Below are 9392 nucleotides of genomic sequence, written 5' to 3'. Positions count from 1 at the left end.
TATGTTTAAATCTATAATGTTTCTATTTCTTTTTCTATTTGCCTCACCTTGTTTTCTTTTGAAGTAATTATTTTCACATCATTTATCCCTCTACTATTAGCTTGCTATATATATATATATATATATATATATATATATATATATATATATATATATATATATACATATATATATACACACACACACACACATATATACCGTAGAGATTATGTTATGGACAGTATTGTGTCCCCCTACCAAACTTATATGTTGAAGCTCCAACCCCCAGTGTGACTGTATTTGAAGACACGACCTTTACAGAAGTAATTAAGGTTAAGTGAGGTCATAAGGGTCTGACCTGATAGGACTGCTGTTCTTATATAAGAAGAAACACCAGAGAGTTCTCTCTCTTTCTGACATCTGAGGACAAAGAGAGAAGAGGGCCATCTAAAGAGAGCCCTCACTAGAACCTGACCATGCTGGCACCCTAATCTCTGACTTCCAATCTCCAGAACTGTGAGAAAATAAATTTCTGTTGTTTAAGCCATCCAGTCTATCTTATTTTGTTATGGTAGCCCAAGCAGACTGAGACATTATAAAATGCATCTTAACTTATTAAAATTAAAAAAAAGATTCATAATTTTACTAGTTCTTGAACAATGTAAGAACCTTAACACATCTCAACTCTATTCACTCCCCCCCCACTTCTTGTTCTATTGCTGTCATACATTTTTATTCTTATATATATATTGTTAAAATTTTTTTCTATATGTATTTAAAACCCCACAAGATATTATTGTGGTCCTATTTACCCACTTATTTTCTCCTTCTGCTGCTTTCTGCATTCATCCCTTTTGGCATTTCTAAAGTTCCATTTATGACAATTTTCCCTCTGCCTAAAAGAATTTCCTTTAGTATTTTTTTGGGGGGGGGTACGCGGGCCTCTCACTGTTGTGGCCTCTCCCGTTGTGAAACACAGGCTCTGGACGCGCAGGCTCAGCAGCCATGGCTCACGGGCCCAGCCGCTCCGCGGCATGTGGGATCTTCCCGGACCGGGGCACGAACCCGTGTCCCCTGCATCGGCAGGTGGACTCTCAACCACTGCGCCACCAGGGAAGCCCTACTTGGCTACTTTTAAGATTATCTCTTATTCTTTGATTTTTGGTAGTTTTACTCTGATGTGTCTAAGTGTGATGTTCTTTGTATTTATACTGCTTAGGGCTCTAAAAGGATTCTTGAATCTGTGGATTTATGTCTTTCAACAACTTTGGAAAATTCCTGGCAATTATCTATTCAAATATTGCTTCTGTTCAATTCTCTCTCTCCCTGTCCTCTTCTGGGACTTCAACTACAATTATGTTAAAATCTTTTCACTATGTCCAAAATATGACATACTCTTTCTGTATTTTCCATTCTTTTGTCTCTTGATGCATCACTTTGGATATTTTTTTTCTATCTTCCAATTCACTAATCCTCTCTTCATCTGTGTCTAATCTTCTTTGAACTCATCTGTTACTTTTAATTACACTTTTTCAGTTATAAAATTTCCATTGATTCTTGTTTTATATACTTCTATTACCTGTTGGAACTTTCCATTTTGTCTTTAATCCCCTTGAATGTATTGATCAGAGGTTATTGTATCTATATTTGTCTATATCTGATAACTCTAATAACTGGATTTCTGTGAGTCAGTTTATATTAACTATTTCTTCTCTTGGTTTAGGGTGACTTGGTCTTGTCTCCTGGTATGCCTAGTAAATTTTGATCAACAGCTACAGGTTGTACATGAAAAATTATAGAATCAATGTGGTATTGTGGATGATGCTATCTTTCTCCAGAGATTTTCTTTTGCTTTTTAATGCAGTTAGTATAGAGGCAGACCATCTTAATCTGGTTTGAGTCAAAGTTGTACCTTTGTGAGAGTCGGTCCTTTTTTGATTTGCCCTTACTACTGGTATAACCTTTCAAAGGTCCTAACCAAAAGCCTAGGATATTACCAGGGCCTCTCTGAGATTGCCAAAGCTTTGCTCAGCTTCTTAGCATTGAAATCACTGCTCTCAGAGGTAAATGCCTTGAAGGGAATAATAGTGCTGTTATGTACTAAATATTTGTGCCCCCCCCATTCATATATTGAAGCCCTAGCCCCCAACGTGGTGATATAAGGAAATGAAGCCTTGGGAAGGTAAATAGGTTCAGATGGCATGATGAGGGTGTAGCCTCTATGATTGGATTAGTGGTTTTTTTTTTTTTTTTTTTTGGCCTGCATTGGGTCTTCGTTGCGGCAAGCAGGATCTTTTTGTTGCAGGCTCTTCGTTGCAGTGCGCATGGGCTTCTCTCTAGCTGTGGTGTGCAAGTTTTCTCTCTCTAGTTGAGGCAAGTGGGCTCAGTAGTTGTGGTGTGTGGGCTTAGTTGCCCCGCGGAATGGGGGATCTTAGTTCCCTGACCAGGGATTGAACCCGCATCCCCTGCATTGGAAGGTGGATTCTTTACCACTGGATCACCAGGGAAGTCCCTGGATTAGTGCTCTTATAAGATGAGGAAGAGACACCAGAACTTCCTCTCTCTGTCATGTGAGGACACAGAGAGAAGGTGGCAATCTGCCAGCCAGCCCTCACAAAGAACCGAATCTGCTGACACCTTGATCTTGGACTTTTAGCCTCTGTAACTGTTAGAAATAAATGTCTGTTGTTTAAGCCACCCAGTCTATGGTATATTTTATAGCAGCCCAAGCTAAGACAAATGTCAAATGTTAGGCTCACCTTTCCATGTTTCCATTCTCTCCAGGATCATGCCCTCTCAGGTTCTTACTGTCAGACAGATTTTTTAAATTATCCAGCTGTTCTGCTTGTTTGAGGTGGGAGGTTTGGTTTGATCCAGGCTGGTGTTCAGAGCCAGAAGCAGAGGTCTCAACTATTCCTATAGCATAATTGCTCAGTTATAATGATGGTTAGCATAAAAATTCAGGTTTAGGGTATTAGCTTTGGTGTAATAAATTCCATCTGAGTGGGTTTTTTAAAAAGTACACATTGGTTCAACTGATTGGAAAAAGTAGAAAATTACAGTTTTCTATTAAGGTAAATTATTCTAATTAAATGAGTATAAGAAGCTTTTGAGCAATCACTGGAAACATACAATATATCACAGCTAATTTCCCAATATTTTTCCCACAGTGAAGTATACCTCTGGTTTATAGTAGTAAGAGTTAGAGGAGCTGCTAGCATTCCCAGCCCTCCACCTGGATCACACGGCTAGATGCAGCCAGGTTCCTAAAAAGACAACATATTTGACTCAGCATGATAGCCCAGGCAAACTCATTCAACAAACATACAGCAACCAAATTTAAACAGTCTTATCTTACTTCTCCAGAAGTTTCAGAAATTGTCCTTTTAAAGTACAAACATCCACAAAAACTGAGAAGATGAAAACAGAAAAATAATTTTCCATAACAGAGATGTGATACTGCCAACTACTTGTCAAATGACAATTGCTGTTTTAAGCTTTCCTCCAACAGATGGTTCATGTCACATGGGTGAAAAGGCCATCAAAGCACAAAGTTCGACCTGTTTGGCAGAGTATCAGCATGAACAATTAACCCGAAGGCCAGGATGCATGCTGAATATTGAACTGCATGTCCTACAGGAAGAGAGGGAAGAAAAAAGCAGTTGGGAAGGCTGAGGGTATCGACTACAGGCACCCATGTTTTGATGAGCAAATGGGCTTTATTACCAAGGCTGGGCCTTGGTATAGCTTGGTATAGCTACAGTTACTAAGTAAAATGCCTTGGGAACTAGATGGATGGAAATAAATCTATGAGCCCAAGAGACCATTCCCTAAGAAGGTTACAGACTGGTTAACATGATGATGCTTTGGCCTCCAAACACAACTGGGAGACTCAAGACCAGCAGCTCAATTTGGATTGCTTCAGCTAACAAAATAAAGAATGATGACAGAAAGTCCATGGTGGTCTCTCAACTCCCTGGAGGGACACACAGAGAAGAAAAAGTTGATTACGGGCAGGTTATAACCACAGAATCTATTAGGATTAAATGGGTCCTCCATGTAGACCTAGTCTAACCACCTTATCTTATAGAAGATGAACTGACACCACCCAGGGAGCTCCTTTTCATCTGTCAGAACCCATATCAAACATCAATTCTTCTGCAAAGCCTTCCATGCTTCCATTTGGTGGCTTCCTTCTTTGTTATTTTCTAATCTGAAGTGTCAGCTCCATAATTTCAAAATCTCAAGCAGACAGAAGGTCCTCCACGGTGTTTCTTGAACGGACAAGTGAGAAATGACATGTGTAATTTCACAGAGCAAGACATGGGCCAGTCATCCTGAGCTCCAACCCGGACAATTTAGTCAGGCTTCAAGGCAGGTTCCCAAGTTTGAAAACACCCTGCAAAAAGTAAAAGATAAAAAAAATTTAAACATTAAAAAAAAAGAATAATAAAATGAACCACCATATACTCACTACTAATATTCAACCTTGTTTCCATCTATACCTCCACCTACTTTCCTTACTGCTACATAAACCTATTTAGATTCTTTTTTTTAAATAAATTTATTTATTTTTGGCTGCGTTGGGTCTTCGTTGCTGCACGCGGACTTTCTCTAGTTGCAGTGAGCGGGGGCTGCTCTTCATTGTGGTGCACGGGCTTCTCATTGAGGTGGCTTCTCTTGTTGCGGAACATGGGCTCTAGCCGCGCGGGCTTCAGTAGTTGTGGCACACAGGCTCAGTAGTTGTGGCTCATGGGCTCTAGGGCGCAGGCTCAGTAGTTGTGGCACACAGGCTTGGTTGCTCTGCTGCAATGTGGGATCTTCCCGGACCAGGGATTGATCCTGTGTCCCCTGCATTGGCAGGCGGATTCTTAACCACTGTGCCACCAGGGAAGTCCTACATAAAACTATTTAGAGATAAAATCTAGATATCATATCATCTGTAAATATTTTAGCACATATTTCCAAAATACATTGAAAATGTTAAAATATTTTTAAATACTTAAAAATTAACCATAATATTATCATTCTGAAATAATGTAATACTTTTTAAATATCAAATACCACATTGGTGTTCAAATTTACAAGTGTCCTGTGAATGTCACTTTTTTTTTTTTACCATTTATTTGATTTAGAATCTAAACGCAATATTTTCCTTGCAATTAATTATTAAAGAACTGAGTCATTTGTAGTTTCACAAGATGTGGATAGTTTTTATTATATTCCTGTAGTATTGTTGATACAGATGAGGCTTGATCAGATGTAGCTTTGATTTGTGTGGGGGCAGGGCTGTAAGGAGCGTCAAGATGACTTCAGAGTTTGTGCTGAGTTTTTCACATTAGCACATCATGTGGGTTCTCTCTTTTCAAGACTTAGTAGCCATAGCTGATCATGCCTAGATCCATTAATTAATTAGGAATACAAAATGGTGATGTTCTATCTATCATTCTTTCTTCATTTATTAACTGGAAATACTTTTACAAGGGGAAATTTCCCCTCATCTACCATCTGGCCACCCAAGCCCAACTTTAAAACAATTTAACCAAGACCATGCTTTCTCTCAAGTTAGAATCCTCTGCAGGAGGATGAACAGCTTTAAGCAAACCTTCATTTATTCTTTATTTTTTAGTCAAGTTAACTGAAAGACGGTGGGCCTGACGGCTGCAGAAAAGACCATCTCACTTGGTTCTGAGGACCTGCCTGCCCTGAGATTTTCTTTAGAAGCATTGCTCCCGGGTTTGTTCTAAAGGTCTACCCTTTCTCTTTGAAAATGTTTTCTCCTGTAATTAAGGGAGTTTCTAATTTAGGGAACCGATAAAAATTCATCAAACTTATATTTTAAAAAAGTCATAATCCTGAAGCTGCAAAGATCTGGCTCCAGGGAAATCCTGAATTGAGGAAAGATGCTAATCAGGACAGAATTTAAGACAATAGTTTATAATCTTTCATCCTCAGAACCGAGACTATCCCAAGGAAATGCCAAGTAAAAAAGTAAAATCGGCGATTGATTTTGCATTTTGAGAAACTGACCAAGCTTTTAGATCAAATGCTGATTGCAAGTCTGACTCAAGGTTAAGCAGATAAAAGAATCCTTCAGGGTACCCCCGCTTTCGGTGCCAGCATGCTACGATTTTGAAAAACCAGACTCTGGCAATCAGAGACCTCACTTGTTCCACCGCTGCAGAGGAAATGAAGGATGCTTCGCCTCCAGTTCCTGGCTCGTGTTGACATGCCCTCGGGTACCTGCTGGCGCCAGACTGGGAGGGAGAGTGGTCCCTGTCTTACTGTCTGCAGAGGTTAAACGGAATCTCTGCTCCTCGACTGAGGAAAGGCATCTTCCTCATTAATTTCGTGAGGCCGGGGGCCGTCGCGGTGATCCAGCTCGGTCCACCCCCCCCCCCGGGGAAGCTGGCGGGGCAGCGGGCGCCCAGGCCTTCCTCGCCCCTCTTGTCTACTCCAGACCCCCAGGACTCAGGGCCTGGAAAAAATCCCGGCCTCTGTCGGGCCTCTCCCCGTAGGCTTTCCCTTGGCTTCCTTGTGGTTTGCTAACTCTTGGTGCGGCCTTGGGACAGTCTGTGCCTCCGTTTTCCCGGCTGTAAAGTAATAAGGTTAGACTGGACCCTCGATTCCCAGAATCACCCGGGAAGCTTTTCCAAAACCGTCTGTCAGTGTGGCCCTGGGGACTCACCGGATCGGAAAGAGGGGCGCCGGGGCTCGCGGCCCGGGCTGGAACCCAGGACCCGGGCTCTCCCGCCTCTCCAAGCGCTCCACCCACCTGCCTGCTCTCGCCCTCGGCCCGGGCGGGGTACTGCACGTTTCCGGGCGGGTTCCGGGAGGCTGGGGAGGGCGGACCCGGCTGGGCAGCCCCACCGGAAAGACTCGTTTTAGCCGGAGCAGGCGGAGGCCGGGCGGAAACAGACTTGTCGCCCCCACCTCGGGCCCTCCGGGTCCCCTGCCCCCAGCGCAGCCCCGCCGGACAAACGCCGGCCCGCAGCTGGGCAGCCCTGGGGTCACCCCTCCCACGCCGGTCGCACCCCCCAGGCCACACCTGGGCTCCGCCTCGGGTCCCGGGGCTCTGACTCCGCGGAGCTTCAATGGGGGAGGGGAGACCGACCAAGAAGGGGGCGGGCGCGACCCGAGAGGGGTCCCGTTGCCAAGAAACCGACCCCGCCTCGGGCTCTGGCCGCAAGCAGCCGCGGCGCAGCTGCTTCTTCCCCCTCCCCCCACATCATCCCGAGCAGCCCTGTAAGCCGCAGCGCTCAGGCGACCCCAGGCGGAGACCGGAATCTCGGACGGCGGCTCTGCGGGTGAAAGCCCTCGGGCACGCCAGCCGACGACCCCAGGCCCTCCCGCCCCACGTGGACCGCGAACGCCGCGCCTCTGGGCCCCGGGTGGGGCCGTCCAGCCGGCCCAGTCACTCCACCTCCGTGGGCCGCAGCTTCCAAATGGGGCGCTCGGGCTGAGCTGTGTGGCAGTGAGACTCAGGCCCGTAAGGAAGGCCCGGCTGAGTACGGGCTGGTCTGGGGTTAGTGGCTCAGGTCATCTGGTCAGCTGGCGCGCGCAGGGCCTCCAGCTCCGCCCCGGGGGTGTCAGGGCACGAGGGAGGCCGGCCCCGCCCAGGCTGCAGCCCTGAGGAGCACTGACAAAGCACTGCCTCCCCTCGGGGCCTCTTCTCTGCCTTTCCTGCTGGGGAAAATCGGCACCCCCAGGTCTCTGCCACAGCCTCCCTAGGGATACAGCGATGCACGGGATGGGACACCCAGGCGTTTTACCGGCCCTCTGTGAGAACGGAAATCTAGACAGAAAACAGCCCTTTCTGGGAAGGTGCTCAGGTGACCAAGGGCGCACATCGACGACCGGCTCAGATCCCTGCTCGCCGCTCAAAAGCTTTCTGGGAATTTATGCCAGGCGAGGAGTGCAGATCGAGAAGTACGACTCCCCGGAAAATACCCACAGTAACCGCGGGCCTCTAAGAGCAAGTGCTGCTTAATCGTCAGGCTTGGTTTAGATGGCAACCAGTCTGGAGACCAGTTAAGAGAAATGCCAAGTCCAAAGCCCCAGACTTGAGTGCCAGATCTGTCCTATCCCGTAATCCTGTGTGACTTGGTCAATATATTTAAAGTCTCTGAGCCTCACAGTGTTCTCATGCATAAAAGGAGCCTGCCCTACCTTACCGTCAGAGTACAGCTAGAGCAAGTGGAGACAGCAAACATGACAACTCACTGCTACCAGTTTTCTTAGCACCTGGAAAAGAATGCACAACTGCCAAGACTGCTGGGAGGGAGACAATCCCATCCCTGAAGGAAGAGAACTTAAATAAGAACTTTATTTTTCCTTCTATAAAAGTACAATTCCATACTGGAGAAGTGTAAAAATCAAGGAGTCGTTAGAAGCCATTTACTGAGTTTTAACTTTCTCTTTTTATCAAAGAAATGGAGGGAGGTTGGACAGGAATGCTGGTGCTGTAGATGTGAGAGAGTTAAGAGCATCAGTTATGGAATCACACATACCTGAATTGGAGTCCCGCCTCTGTTTACAAGCATTGTTACCTTAGATGAGTGACTTACCTCTCTGAGCCTCAGATTTCTTAGCTATAAAATGCAGAAAATAATAGCACCAGAAAATAATAATACGGGGCTGTTGAGAAAATCAAGTGAGATGATTGTAACAGTGCTTGGCACAAGGCCCAGCGCACTGTAGTACAAGATGAAAGCTGGCTAGTGCTTTTTCTCTTATTCACGGTGGTCCCTACTCTTTTCCTTACCAACATTCTATTGTAAAAAATGTCAAATATACAGAAAAATTCAAAGGATTGTACAGTAAACACCTGTGCATGTTCCACCTAGATAGTACAATTAGTATTTACTATACTTGCTTCAACGTATCTGTTCATCTTCAAGCATCCAAGACTGTAAGAAATTAAATATCTGTTGTTTAAGCCACCCAGTCTGTGGTAGTTTGTTATGGCAGCCCTAGCAAACAAACAGAACCCTTTAGGATTCGATGAAAATTGCAGTTATCAGTGTAAATTCATGGTTTTCAATATACATTCAAATAGATATAAAAATAAATGCAGATGTAAATGTGTGTGTATTGTATAACTGTATGTATGTTTGCATGTCCGTATATGCATTCATGTACTTCCTATCTCTGTTCCCAGCCACGTTCACTGAGAGTCCCTGGGAGCAGTGACATCCCAAAAGCCATATGTTCCCCTAGTGTCCAGATCTTGCTTTCTAAATATCATTCTCCATTAAAAGGGCAGGGCAGGGAAAGTACAAGATGAGCCTGGAATATCTTTTTGTGCCAGAAAATAAGGAAGTGCCCAAAGAATGATACAACATGTCAAACAGACACAGAAGGAGCTCCCACTGGCCAAATCTGGGGCAATTATGATCCACTGAATGAAAGAG

At 44.7% G+C, this 9392-nt stretch overlaps 1 long non-coding RNA gene across 1 annotated transcript; it reads right to left on the bottom strand.

The window, feature by feature from the left end:
* Positions 1-3678: 3678 nt before the first annotated feature.
* On the bottom strand, positions 3679-6861 carry LOC132480539 (uncharacterized). Its single transcript, XR_009530654.1, has 2 exons — positions 6668-6861; positions 3679-4378 (listed from the first exon to the last, which is right to left on the bottom strand). It is a non-coding gene; the product is annotated as an uncharacterized LOC132480539 (long non-coding RNA).
* Positions 6862-9392: the final 2531 nt, after the last annotated feature.

Source organism: Mesoplodon densirostris, chromosome 19, assembly GCF_025265405.1.
Source record: "Mesoplodon densirostris isolate mMesDen1 chromosome 19, mMesDen1 primary haplotype, whole genome shotgun sequence".
In the NCBI taxonomy this organism is placed as follows: domain Eukaryota; kingdom Metazoa; phylum Chordata; class Mammalia; order Artiodactyla; family Ziphiidae; genus Mesoplodon; species Mesoplodon densirostris.
Note: the sequence above shows the minus strand (reverse complement) of the source record. Positions and strands in the feature narration are given on the sequence as shown.